Source organism: Pinus tabuliformis, chromosome 8 (genome assembly GCF_031772625.1).
Source record: "Pinus tabuliformis cultivar Carrire ecotype Pingquan chromosome 8, CPIR1, whole genome shotgun sequence".
Taxonomy (NCBI): Eukaryota; Viridiplantae; Streptophyta; class Pinopsida; order Pinales; family Pinaceae; genus Pinus; species Pinus tabuliformis.
In genome coordinates this window covers 959697584-959712818 of record NC_142294.1, presented here as the reverse complement: position 1 = coordinate 959712818, position 15235 = coordinate 959697584, and the positions used below count along the sequence as shown (strand labels likewise).

Below are 15235 nucleotides of genomic sequence, written 5' to 3'. Positions count from 1 at the left end.
CCTAGTCCAAAAGATTGTGACTCTCGCCCTTACTTCTGTTGAAGATTTTCATTCAAATAGTTAATTATCTTCTTGGAGTTGAGTGCATATTTTTGTACTTGTTTCTGGCATAGATCAATGCTCATTTATGATCCTCTTATCATAAACTTATTTTGTGCAATTATATGAATATATTCCCATATAAAATGAACATTTTGAATAATGTCATCCCAAACAATTTGTTTAGCCTCAATTAAAGAAATATTATCTTTAAAATTCGTTTTCAACTCTTTGATTTCATCTTGACCTTCCTTATACTTGCTAGTAAGTTTGTTGTTATTTTCATTTGCAATGTTCATTTTCCTCTCCTTTACATTCAACTTCTCCCTTACAATGACCAAATCATCTTGGGTTTTCTTTAGTTCAACTTCTAAAATTTTGAGCTCTGCCATGACCTTTTTCAATTTCTCTGAGGGGTCATTTGATTTAGCTGGAACCACAATGGTGAAAATATGATTTTTAATTGACTATTGTAGGCTCTACACTTGTTCCTGCAAAATAACAATCTCTTTATTTCTGTCAACTAATTCTCCTATTAATAGTTCTTTTTCTTTTTCAACTTGAGCCATCTCAGTTGTTTGAGCATTCTCTATCCCATGCAATTTTAACTTCTTCCTTAATGATAACACCTTAGATTGTGTGTTTTGCAACAAGGCCTTGATGCTTTATTGCCATACTAATTCTCATTTTATAACTCCTTTCCAAAATTTGTTGATAATTCTTCTGCAAAGTTTCAAATGAAGGAGTATCTTCTATTGTGAATTCTTCTAAATCAATGGAGATAGAACATGAAGTAGTGTGCCCTGGATTTCCCAACTGCATTTGAAAACCAAGCTCATTTGAAGGTCCTTCTATTAGTTTGATTTGTATGTCTTCTTCATCCTCTATTTGAATTTTAGTCCTCTTCTGTGACTAGGAATCCTCCATCTCAACATCTATCTGTTCAGGAGCAGTCCTCTTCAAACTCTTCTCTTTTACCATAGGGGTTTCAACATCCATTATTTGTTGCACCCTGCCACATGGCCAAGTTTCTTGATTTTCCATTTTCTCAATTTATGGTCTGCTTTCATGAATATAAGGTGCATAATTAATTTCCACCCTTTTATTAGAAATTATATCATGAGGGTCATATTGCCACTTTTCTCTTTTCTCAAAACCAAACTCCATCATCACTTCCACCTGTTTAAGGGATTGTCTGTTGTTTACAAAAAATGGTCCTACAGTCCTCTCTAGCTTGAAAATATAGCCTTTTCGTGTAGGAACAAAATGTACTTGGTCAACATTGGGACCCTACCTTATAAATTCAAGAGAAAATATACTCATAGGCAAAAATACTGGGCTAGAAATGAAGGTTGGGCATGCATTTTTGTGAAGCATGCCAAAATTGCCTTGCTTCACTAAAATGCATGCGCATGCTTTATTTATTGGCAATTTTGATTGATTAAAATTGTAGATTATTTATTATTGATTTTACACACTTTTGGATTATTATATCTTTACTTTGAGTTTAAATATCTATACTTCAAATTTCATACAACAATCTAAGTTTTCCTTCGACTTGGCTTATGTGAAAGGTTTGTGTGTAAGTGGGAAAAATAGTTATGTGGGATATTTGTCAGACATGATGCAAGGTTATATCCTATGGTTAAGAATTATCCAATCATGTCCAATTTCAAATTTCATTACCAAGAGTGTAATTGGTTTGGCCTGAGAGTGCATATTTGTTCCGACTATGATCATTGACAGATATGATCAATTGTTATTCCAACAGACTTGGATTTTAGTGTATAGCATTTCCTTTATGAAAATGACTATGCTATGTTGCATAAAATAGTTTTATATTTAGGTTGGAATGATCATTATCACACAATCAATTAAGTACAGGTCCTAGTGTACATTTATTTGAGGCACACAAACCTTAACTTTAACCTTACGAAATCGATCTAATTTGGCATATTCTTACAGAAGAGAAATTTCTATGTGAAAAATTAATGTTAATTATGAGTAAAAAAGTACTCTCCAAACTAAATCATTCAATTTGTCCTTGAAATGAAGGTTGGGCGTGCATTTTTGTGAAGCAGACCAAAATTGCCTTGCTTCACTAAAATGCATGCCTAGGCATCATTTATTGGCCAATCTGATTGATTAAATTTGTAGATTGTTTATTTAATGATTTTACACAATTTTTCATTGTTATATCTTTTCTTTGAGCTTAAAAATTTATACTTCTCATTTCATACAACATTTTGAGTTTTTCTTCGACTTGTCTTATATGAAAGTTGTGTATAAATGGGAAACATTACTATGTAGGATATTTGTCAGACATGATGCAAAGTTATATCCTAAGGTTAGAAATTGTCCAATCATGTCCCATTTCAAATTTCATTACCAAGAGTGTAATTGGTTTGGCCTGGGAGTGCATATTTGTTCTAACTTTGATCATTGCCAAATATGATCAATTGCTATTCCAACATACTTGGAGTTTAGTGTATAACATTTCCTTTATGAAAACGACTATGCTATGTTACATAAAATGGTCTTATATTTTGGTTGGAATGATCATTTCCACACAAGTGATTAAGTAGAAGTCTTGGTGTGCTTTTATTTGAGGCACAAAAACCTTGACTTTAACCCTACGGAATCGATCGAATTTAGTATATTCTTGCACAATAGAAATTTCTATGTGAAAAAATAATATTAAATATGAGTAAAAAATTACTCTCCAAGTTGAATCATTAAATTTGGCCTTGAAATGAAGGTTGGGTGTGAATTTTTGTGAAACATGCCAAAATTTCCTTGCTTTACTAAAATGCATGCCCAAACTTAATTTATTGGACAATCTAATTGATTCAAATTGTAGAATGTTTATTTAATTATTTTACACACTTTTGAAGTATTATATGTTTATTTGACCCTTAAATAATTACACTTTAGATTTCATACAACATTCCAAGTTTTGCTTCAACTTGAATTATGTGAAAATTGCGCTAGGTTTTCTTTCAACTTGCTGTTGGGCAGAAAAATTGTCCTTTTAATTGAGAGCAATAGTTCCAACTCTTCACATTAATTGTCAATCTGGGTAGGTTTTGTTATTGTAAGGATCTTATGCAAAATATATGCAAGGGAAAATGATGACTAGTGCTAATTAATCTCAAACTCAATCGTTGTAATCAAACTCTCAAGAATTCAACACTCTGGTTGTTACACTCTCAAACCTTGTTCACACTCTCAAGAAATAACACACAATGCATAATGAAACCACTCGGTCACACTATCACTCTTATTCAGAAAAGAATAAAATTCTTGGAAACCATTCTCTCAAAAAATTCTGAAACACACATTCAAATTAAATGAACACGCCATCAAACTATAGCGGGAATTAAATAACTGTCACACTAACAAAGGGACCGGTCCAGGTCCTATGTAGTTACACAATACAAAGGTTAGAATACTGGAATCATTAAAGCATCAACAAGACTAACAATAACAGTAAAAACAATCACATATGAACTATAACTAAGAGGAAATAAATAAAACAACTACGGTACCTTCCTAACTAGTGATCCCTACTAAGAAGGAGGGCTTCCTTCCTAGCAGGGCATCGTACACTACACCACACACAAGCTAGTTAACATAAAGGTATGGTACCATTCCACAATTTACTAACTTTTATTAGAATTGTTGCATGTTTTAGCTCATTGGAATGGCATATTAATTGTAACTTGATTGAAATAGTATTATGGTATATATATGTGTACTTTGATATGATGTAATATGATTATGGTTATGTTTCATGTATTGTAATATTAGAAATATAACAAAAATATTAAATATTATATGAAATATATAATAACTTTTCATTTTGAATGTTTTTTTTGTGGAACACGAGTCTTTCAGAAGATCCAGTTGATCCTGAATTCGATCCAAATTATGTTGGGTCTCGTTCAAACATTCGAGAAAAAAGGCAATGAGGTAGATGGAGAGGACACCTAGACAAACGACAACAATGATGATGATCATGATAGCTAAAAACCCCTACTATCTGTATATTTCATTAATAAAAAAATATGAGAATATTACAATGCTTTGCTCAAGCCCGAGCAACCTCTGCACTATCTCACTACTTCCCAGACAATCTCAAACCAATTCTGTTGTCTGCCAAGCTCATATTTCCTTGTGGAGTTTCCTTGGGAATTAGTCCATATTTTATTGGAAATACCACAAATATGAATTGTGCAATCCTCATAGGCCTTCCTCTAATTTCATGCACCACCTGTACAATTCAGATGATTATACAACTGATAATACACTATCCTTGAACTCCAATCTCAACTAGGTATTTCTCTGATCTGACATGCATGATTTAATTATGAGTGAATATTTAGTTTATTGGTTAAACATTGTTGGTTACACCCAACTACTGCAAGTTATACCCCACTACCAGATCTCTGACTAATTCCTCCATCAGTTGGAACTAGTTTAACTGACTTTAACTCAGTTAGATTGAATTAAATAATTACAAATCAAAATAAACTCAACCAGGGCTCTTAAAAAGTAGGAGGCACTCTACATGACTCAAGTTAGGCCCTAAACTCTAATTAACTGAGCCAACTAAGTCAAATTAACTTAGTTAACTATTACAAGTTGTCATGAGATGTGGAATTATAATTCAATTCCTAATTTAGTTCAAGGAAAAAAAAATTATGATTTTATTGTTGCATTTTCAACACTCCATATCAACAAGAAAGGGATTATCTTCTACCCCAATCTCGCCTTTGTGAAACTCAAATTTGCATCTTGACAATGCCTTTTTCAAAATATCTGCATCCTACTCCTCTATAGGAATGTACTCCAACAACATGATTTTCCTCTGCACACAATCTCGTTGATGGTGATACCAGATGTCAATATGCTTGGACCAATCATGAAAAATTGGATTCTCATAGAGTTTGATACAACTTTGATTGTCACAGTAAATTATTGTAGGATCCATTTGCTGACAAAATAACCCAACAAGGATCTTCCTCATCCAAATAGCCTCACAAGCTGCTTGACTAACAACCATGTACTATGCTTCTGCCAAACTGAGTGCAACTGATCTCTGCTTCCCATTGTACCAAGAAACTATTGTTGACCCAATACTGAAGATTCCCCCTCATGCTCTCTTTCTATCGGATGGACTCCCTACCCAATCTTCATCTGTGAAGCCTTGAAGCTTCACTCCCTCTGTCCACCTGTACTAAAGACAAACTGAGTGGTGCCTCTAAGGTATCTCAACACATGTTTAGTTTCCTTCCAATAAAGTTTGGTTGGCTTAACCATGGCTTGACTAAGCTGGTTGATTGCAAAACACATGTTTGGTCCTGTGTTCACCAAATACATAAGTGATCCCACAAGTTGTCTATAAATAATAGCCTCCAATACTTCACCTGAAGTAGCATCTTCCTTCCTCCAATTACCTGCTAGAGGATTCTCCATGGGTTTTGTTGAAGCTTAGAATTGTTTCTTTTTTACTGTCCTTTTTGCCATCTCATTTCACCTTTTTGTCAATATTCTATAATAAACTCAACATATTTGAGGTCAATTTCAACTCCTACAAAGGTATTAATCATCCATATTTAAATTCTCTGTTTCTTAGTGAATTATAACAAAAGTATTTTTACAACAACCGAATCATGAGTATTTTGCAACTGATATTTGTTTCCACAGCAAAATCCATTGTTAGACAAGTTGCAACACTCCAGTAAAGGGAAAAAGACTACCAAAAGGTGACAAATGGCTCCCAGATGGATAACCACCTACTGGAATCACTTGGAAAGCTACGCAAGTTAATAAATCTTGAAGTCAAAGGAAAATTCAAACCTGGAAACTATGTGTAGCAATCAAACACAGGTAGTGGAGAAATAACAAACATCAAGCAAGCGAGATTGAAGATTGGATCAACTATCAAGATTATAGATCAAAATAAAATCTCTTATGAATTGTTTTCCAATAGAAAGTCATAAAGAGATTGAATTCTAAGATAAATCGGTCTTGTAGGTTGTTGAAATGATTCATAGCATATCAACTTAAAACTCTTTCAATTCGTTTTATAATTTGTATAAATGTTGTAAGCAAGAGAGAAACATAAGGTTTTTTTTTGCTAAGTTTATAACTCTCTTATGGAGAAGACTAATGGCACTCTCTTTCATAATATTAATCATTGTTATTTCCAATGCGTGCATGAAGATCTTGTGATCACTAATCAACCCGCACTCACGGGAGGGCCCCTGCGAGCTGTGAGGTCTTATTCATAATTTTGTTTCGTTTCTAGCATTATCATTTCTTTCAAGAATTTGTTTCCATTGTAGTTACATTTCTGATTGTTTTTATTTGGTTGCACAGTACTCATAAATAGAAAAGTGTTGGGATGGGGTCCCCTGGTTTAGTTTTGGGACAAAAGCTCAAGTTTTGGGGCAAAAGCCCAAGTTTTGATGAAAAGACTCTGCAAATTGTGGTCGCGGAGCGTGCAGCTAGTTAAGAGTCAAAAAGGGTTTTTACCCTCGGTCATGTAAAGTTGAGAGGGTTTTTGAGACCTACCCATGGTCCGCGGGCCATTGGATTGTATAAACAGGTGTGTCTTAGAGAGTCTAAGGCAAGTAATCTAAGTTTTTCCATGGGTATGAGCAAAGAAGTCTAGCGGAGAGAAGTAAGTTTTAGAGGGGGAATAGTCTCTGCAGCTGAAGTGCGTAGAGGCCTAGAGTAGTGTCCGCAGTTGAGTGCGTGGACCCCTGCAGCTGAGTGCGCAGGGAAGTATTGAGTCTATAAACCTATATTGAAAATCAATAAAGAATACTGTTGTAGGAATTCCTATGTTTTGGCTCTTTACTTTTGTTATGTATGATTGAGATATATATTGTGATGGAATGATATCTTTATAAAATAATGATGTATTGATGCACAAATTTACTTGATCCATCTTATTATTTGAACACAATTAATGTTAAGTGATTACACGAAGATCATAACACTTTATGTTAAAGTTATTGAACACTTAGGTAGAACTGAGTAAATACTGGTCTAAGAGTAATCTATGGTGCGCACATAAGTCGCTAATTCTCCTTTAGGGTCCACAAAAGCCAGTCGTAGACATTCACAGAGGTCTAGAGGCTGATTAAAGGAAATTTATAGTGATAAGCCATAAGGGCTTAGAGATCTTCACGAAGGCAGATCTAGGTCGCAGAAGGACATCACACTGATCTATGGGTGCGAAAAACTTGATTCCATCATCCCCCCATACTGCTTCGAGTGAGACTTTAGTCCATGCACCATTGATTGATGTCAAAAAGGCCAGTAGTGTAGGGATTTGTTTTGTGCAACTAACTTTGAACATGGGTCAGGACCCCCTAAGCCAACAAATGGTTCTATTGCTGGGACAGGGATCTGCATAAATATATGTGTGATGTCGCATCACTAGAATCCAACCAAGAAGGAATTAAGAAGTGGTTAGATAAAAAGATCCAAAAATTTGCGGTACAGGAAAGCATGAATCCGCACTTGACAAAATAACAGTGTTTGGACAGGTATTTGTACACAGAAATACACGAAATTTTCTTTTGCACCATCTCGATTGAACTATATGAGTGAATACCTAAATTGGCAGATGGCCAAAGAAGGTGGAAGCTTGACAGTCCAATAGTGTGGACTCTAGAATTAGTGTGAAGGTTGGAAGCTTCTAAAGATAAGATTGCACGCGCTATTAACCATTGGATTGATCGGGTTATAGGAGGATTTGTTACATAGTTCACAGTCGAAACCTTAGTCATTTACAGTGAAGCAGAGCGACGCTTCTTCAAAGGACCGCACGACAAGTATCTAAGATCTTTGAATACTTGGATTAAGATGTTGTTGTGTGAAAAACGGGTTATGCCACTACCTTTATGCTTGGAGCTACGCAAAGTGGAATCTCTTCAGGATAGGGGAGAACAGGCCCCGAATATAGCCAGTTAATTGAACCTCCTGTGAGTGACAACGAGGGAGAAACACTAGCTTCACCGCAGAGCGTTGTCCAATTGATAAGGCAAGGTTTTCTATGAATACCTTGTTGGGCCTCCAAAATGTCTTTAAAATGTCATCCACTTTCACCTTTATCGCCACCATTTCACTCACATGTTGCAACTCCATAACCATGTAATCTTTCATTAGCCACCATTTTCATAAATATATGGGTTAGGATCCTTATTTACCAAAGTTATTTATTTTATGTGTTTAAAGTGAATTTATGATTAAAAAAGAGGAAATTAACATGGTTTCATGTATCTATATATGTGGCTTGAGTTTCATGATGTGTAGGTTATTTGGAAGCTTCCAAGGCACCCTTATGTGGTATCCAATGCTCAAATTCAAATTCCTTTCAAAGGAGATTTGGATAAAGGTCAAAGAAGGATACGTGTCCTATTTGGATTGTAACTCTATGAGGTGTCTCATCATTTCTTATTTGGATTAGAACTCTATGATACACCTAGGGGATATGTGTCTCATTATGAGCTATTTGATTGTAACTATATGAGATTTTAGTGGATCCTCATTAAATAGGGTAGCTTCTTATTTTTTTGTATAAATAGGAGAGTCTTTTCCTTTGAAAGGCATGTGTAAAGTTGGAGAAATGCTCATGTTTCTAATAGAGAATTCGGAGCTTAAACTTGGAGATTTGAAGATTTAGTTTTGCTTGCATATGGAGCTTCTTCACTTGCCATCCTTATACACCATTGGAATGGCTATCTAATGATTGTGAGATTTAATTGCTTTTATAGACTAAAGTTCATTTGCTTTCTTAGTATTAGTTTTAGAATGAGTGTGTAATCTTTGTTTTTCTAAAAACATTTCAACAAGGAAGATTTATGTATTTTCTATTCGGATTAAGTTTGAGGCAAGGGCTTATAGTTATTTAGTTTCCTTTCATGTTCTATTATTTACTTTCTTAGATCAAGCCATCAATTCATTGTATAATTGAATAAAAGATCAGGCCAAGAAGGTGACTTCAAATTGGGTGATTGAATGTTCAACGCAATCATTGAGCTTTACTTTTTCATGCTTTTATATTTGCTTTTAAGATCCTCATTTAATTGCATTAACTGATATTCCTAAAGATTATTTTAAGAAATTGATTTAATCATATTTCAAGATTGAATGATTAAATATTTAATACATGCAATTACTGAGTTATTTTCTACACATTTTACTTGCTTTTCTAGGACATTAGAAGTTAAAGTATAAATAGTTACTTACACATCATATGAAGAAGGCAACACTTCATAATTGAATGCTGGAGTAACTAAATATACATTAGTTGTTTTTTTTATTTCACAGGTTAGTTGAATTTCATTTTCATTATTTGATTTCATAAATTAGATGAATTGGTTTTCGTTATTTTGTAGTTAGATTGATCTAAACTGAAAGACAATTTCTAGCACATACAGTGCACGCATGCTTCACAAGTTTACAAAACCCCCGGTTGACAAATTAAATGATAGGCAATCACTTTGCCCCAACATTTTGGCGACGTTGCGGGGAAGTGTGCATAGGAACTAACTTTCAGTTCAGAGTGCATTTTATTTGTTTTTGTTTTTACTAACCATTTATGGACAAAGGATCTAGAATGTAGTGCAAAGACTACATTGAGGAATGGTATCAAGAAACAGTTACGCCACAATATTCATCAATTCTTCAAGAGATCCTTGCGGCAAATCTAAAGGTTAAAATGATTTTTCATGTCCTCATACACAATCAGGTACATTTTGCAAATTTGGATATGAACATTTTAGAAAGTTTAATCCGTAAATGGCTCCATTGGAAACATTCATATACTTAAAAATTAAAAAAAAAAATCTTTCAAGTAGAATAAACTAGGAAATAAAATCAAGCTTGATTGCAATTTTTTTTAGAGTTCTTGATTGCATTTTTTTAAGTTTTTAGACTTTAAAATCTTCTAGAATTTTATTTATTTTCTTGCATTTCTTCATTAACCTCACAAAAATATTTTCAATTAAAAAAAAATCATGTTTCGATCTAATATATATATATATATATATATATATATATATATAATCAAGTTAGATTTTCAATAAAAATAAAAATAAAAAAAAAAATTTCATGTTTTTGAATAAGGGAAATGTAGAATTTTAAATAAAAATGATCAATTGATAACTGGCTCTAATGCGACCTACAAAGGAAAAAATTGTTAGCTTGGAATCCAAAATTCAAAAATCCATCATAATAAAAAATAAAATAAAATAAAATCATAGAGGTTGTGGTTTGTGCAACATAGCTCAAAACCAGTTCTAAATTCTAATATTCTTTGCATGTGTTCTGCACTATATCATACGAGCCAGTTGGTCTGGTCATTCACACCAAAGAGGAGTCAAATTAGATTGGTAGGGTGGTTCTGTTCTGATCCAACTGCTTTGGTAGGTTCAGCTGGCCAGATTGACTGGTTATGGTTTGTAGTGACCTTCAAAACACTATGTCTTGTTTATTTTTTTGCTATTTGAATAAGTTTTTGCAAATTAGCTACGGAATGCAGCCTGTTCTACAGCTAACTATGTGTTCCGTAGCTACTTCCATGGTTTAGCAGGATACAGATGTCAAATGAAGAAATCGGCCACATGGGCATCTCTGGAATCATCTCGACATGGATTCTATCCTAGTCACCCAGCACAGATCGATAAAAAAGCTAGCTCAAGACCACAGTCAAAGGTGGAGTCAAACATATGAAACCCGGAAACAATAGGACTATTTGTCTACCCTTTCGTCCAGATCTTGGTTTGATACTTGCTTGTTGACAGCCCTGTTTTTAGGTTCCAGTACATTCACTTTAAAGCCTTAGTTGCCTGAAATTGAGAACCATTAATCATTTCTATAAAAACTCACAATTTCATAAATAAAAATCAAAGCTTCCAATCTGTTGAGTAATATTTCGTGAGGATAAATAGTTGGTAAGAGTTTTCTAGGTAGGATCAACAGGCCCAGGTTTTTCATCCTTGAAATGTGATATGCGAAGATCTCAAATGCTATGATGTACGCCCACGAATACCTTCTTTTTCCATGTCTTTTGAATTGTTGAACACTGAAAATTCTCCCTTGTTTTAAGATCTTCATTCAACGCAGCAAATCGTTTTCATAAGCCGGCTTCTCATGTTCTTCTAGTACCTTGCTCTTTTTATCTATCTCTATCAAAAAAAAAAATGTGAAAATCAAGATTCTACTAAATGAATTGATGCTCGCATCTGTTGAAGCTTGAAATTTCAACCTAAGGTATTCCAACTCCTAAATGTATTACTTTAGAACAAAGGCAGCAGAGCTTTGTGCTTCAAAGCAGCGTGAGATTTGCAGGAGAAGCAACAACCATTATTTAATGTCAAGACCAGTGATTACCTGAGCATTTCCCAGAAATGTGTAACAACTGAAAAACTTCAATTTTTAAACACAATTTCCAGCCAAATGAAAATGAATTTAGGAAAACCGAGACATGGGTTTTTCTTAGTATAGGTAGAATTAAATAACCCAGAAATGGTTTCCTCAATTCCACAACCGTTTGATGGAAATATGAGATTCTTTGGGACACTGTTTCACTGATTGCGTGAGAAAAAAACGGATTTAGAATTTAATGCACAGATAGAAGTTTCGACCATGCAAATCCGATTTTGGATGCTACAGTTGTTTGAATAAATCAATATTGTGATTTCTGTCATTGAAATCCATGGATTTTCTACCACATAAAAAAAACGTGTAAAAATGAGCGACAAAGGAGGTTTGGGGATTTTCCTTGAGATTGCGCTGAAGAGGCTACTTGATGATGGTTGAATAGTCTGGATTCGATCTGGATCTTTGATAACGCTGTGGAACTAAAGAAAAGAAGAGCATAAGACTTTTTTAGACTGGGAGTGGATATGTGGTTTATTTTGGTGTATCATCTTAGATTCAGAGTACCAGTTTATTTCATCATGGGCAGTGCAACCTTCATAGATATCTTGTTGGCCATACTTCTGCCTCCTTTGGGAGTCTTTCTCAAATATGAGTGCCAAGTTGAATTCTGGATATGTGTGTCGCTGACACTTTTTGGGTGGTTACCAGGAATTATATATGCCATCTATGTTCTAACAAAGTGAAAATGGCCAATATTTGTTTGGAGCTCGGTGTCTTGTAAATCTCATAAGTAAACAGAATTGAATTTCTTTATTCACTTATGTTGCTACTGTTTCAAGTAGATCACCCACTACTCGATGCAATTTGTTCATTGCCTTCATTTTAATATTCATACAAAAATCATGAATTTTATTTTGTCAGAATTTTGATGTAGTTACAAATATGCAATTGAAATTGATGCTCAAGTCTCAAAATATATACAGCTTCATATGTTTTTGTTTTTAAAAAAAAATAAATAAATAAAATTGCTATTTTTTCTGAAAGAGGCACTGCAATTATCACTGGATTTTGACTCCAATAAACCACAACATTGTTTCTTGCTCTTTGAATTCATTTTTGGTTATTCACTGACTTGGGTTGTTTGTTCAGGATTTTAGCTACAGAAACTGTGCACATTCTGTAGCTAAACAGCGATTCTACAGCGAATCAACAATTCTGCAGCTATGCATTTAACTCAAGGATTTATTTGTCAAACAATGCATTTTAACCAGAAATTCATGATCAACCTGCCATTTCATCTGATTACATCATCTTTCACTGTAGCATCATGTTCCCATGCCACATTTTACATGACAATTTTCATTGTTTCATAAAAATTTCAAAACATTCTAACTTTCCCATACGACATCAGAATTCGATGATTAAAGCATCGTTGGAAAGATCTCGACGAGATCTACAAAATGAGGAAGCTATTATCAGATTTTGAAATAGTAAAGAATAAAGAAATTGCTGAAAAGAAACAACAAGTAACTTGAGGCACTACTTTTGACACAGGTATAAACTCTCTTGGTTTTCTTTCATGAACTTGTTTAAGAGTACCGACTCTTATTTTTTTATGTAAATGTCATTAACAGAGAAATTGATCACCTCTCTATTTTGATAACCTTACAATCCATTGGAGAAGAAGTACTAGTTTTTTGCAGGTTCCAAGAGGAAGAACAGATGACCATAAGCAAATAGTGTCTCTTAAAGACCACATTTATTTCACAAGAAAATGATCAAAGCAACAACAAAGATGAAACATCAATGCATGAGCACATGCTAATGCATATCACATTCAGCAGTTGCAAACCTTTTAGATCCCAGTTTCCATTGCATCCATACTCCTTCAGTCAATAAACCTTCATCTCATTTCCTTTGCAGTCGCATTGCATTTCACTTAGTCAGTCAATAAATTTCTCATCTCATTTTCCTTCACTGCTCATTTTTATTCATAGAAAATATATTTTCCTGCCTTGCTTTCACTAACTCATAACCCATTTTCATAAAGACATTTAGCTTGCCTACATGCTAATTTGTCCTTTTACTTTCCATTCACTTGTCATTTTCCTTTCTTTTCAATAAACCTTGATCCACTACAAAATTTTCCATTCATAGTCCTTCAAAATCATTGTTTCATGCTTGCGTTAGATGATGGAGGATTCCTTAAGGCCTTCCTTCTAACAAGCCTTGGCCTATCGACATCGACACATTATCTAGGTCTAAAGCTAGAGTCCTCATTAGTACCTTGAGGCTTGTATGCCTTAATGACAGGCTCTCTCGCCAACAATCATGGGAATACATCAATGTCTCCTAATCGTTGGATCTTGCAAGTGGCTCAACAACGGTTCATTTATTCGCCCTTCATAAGATTTACTTAGGTACCTTGGAACTCGTTGACATTAATGGCGAGTTTGCCTCACATTGGTTAAGGACATTCATCAATGGTTGGTAATCCAATGATCTCTCTTCATGCTCAACACCGACACATTATTCGCATGACTAGAGTTGTACCATCAGTTTTATAGCGATTGAAGACTATATGATTTTAGCATTTTGCAGCAGATACAACAGATTTAGCAGCAGAAATAAAGAATCCACTTCACAACCTCATCCACCATTTATGCAACCAAGAAGCAGATGAATTCTACATTTCATTCCATGAACCAGAAGCAGCCACACTCTTCAATTTCCATAACTCATCCACATTGAAGGTAAGTGAAGGTATGTGGTTTTCTAATTTTTAGTCATGCAATTCCTTAAAATACTACAATTATAACTTTGGGAAATCCCTCACTTCCTCTTTCACATTGTCATATCTTTAGCTGGGGGGAAGGGACATCATTCCATATTTATATTCATATATCATACACCATCACACATTTTCATTTCATCCTAACATACTTTTCCTAATCAATTATGATTGCATTATCGTTCAAAAAGTTATATGATTTGCAAATAATGCCTAAATTATGAGCACACTATATGGCTGATTTTAAAGATGCATTCTTCCAAACATGTTGCAATTCAATATATGACAAGGAATACTTTGAAAAAATAAATAAAATTGGCAAATGCAAAGTTTAAGCACATATAATATAAGCCAAGTTCATTCAAAAGCAAAGACGTTGCGAGCAAATCAAAGGAATTAATGCAATATTTGCATCAGGACATGCAATTATTCTAGTTGGGGGGTATGTTGGGCCTCCAAAATGTCTTTAAAATGACATCCACTTTCACCTTTATCGCCACCATTTCACTCACATGTCGCAACTCCATAACCATATAATCTTTCATTAGCCACCATTTTCATAAATATATGGGTTAGGATCCTTATTTACCAAAGTTATTTATTTTATGTCTTTAAAGTGAATTTATGATTAAAAACTAGGAAATTAACATGGTTTCATGTATCTATATATGTGGCTTGAGTTTCATGACATGTGTAGGTTATTTGGAAGCTTCCAAGGCACCCTTATGTGGCCTCCAATTCTCAAATTCGAATTCCCTTCAAAGGAGATTTGGATAAAGGTCAAACAAGGATATGTGTCCTATTTGGATTGTAACTCTATGAGTTGTCTCATCATTTCTTATTTGGATTAGAACTCTATGAGACACTTAGGGGATATGTGTCTCATTATGAGCTATTTGGTTGTAACTATATGAGATTTTATTGGATCCTCGTTAAATAGGGTAGCTTCTTATGTTTTTGTATAAATAGGAGAGCCAATTCCTTTGAAAGGCATGTGTAAAG

At 34.2% G+C, this 15235-nt stretch overlaps 1 pseudogene; it reads left to right on the top strand.

Moving 5' to 3' along the window:
• Nucleotides 1-10335: 10335 nt before the first annotated feature.
• LOC149238656 (hydrophobic protein RCI2B pseudogene) lies at nucleotides 10336-12543 on the top strand (annotated as a pseudogene).
• The last annotated feature ends 2692 nt before the right edge of the window (nucleotides 12544-15235 follow it).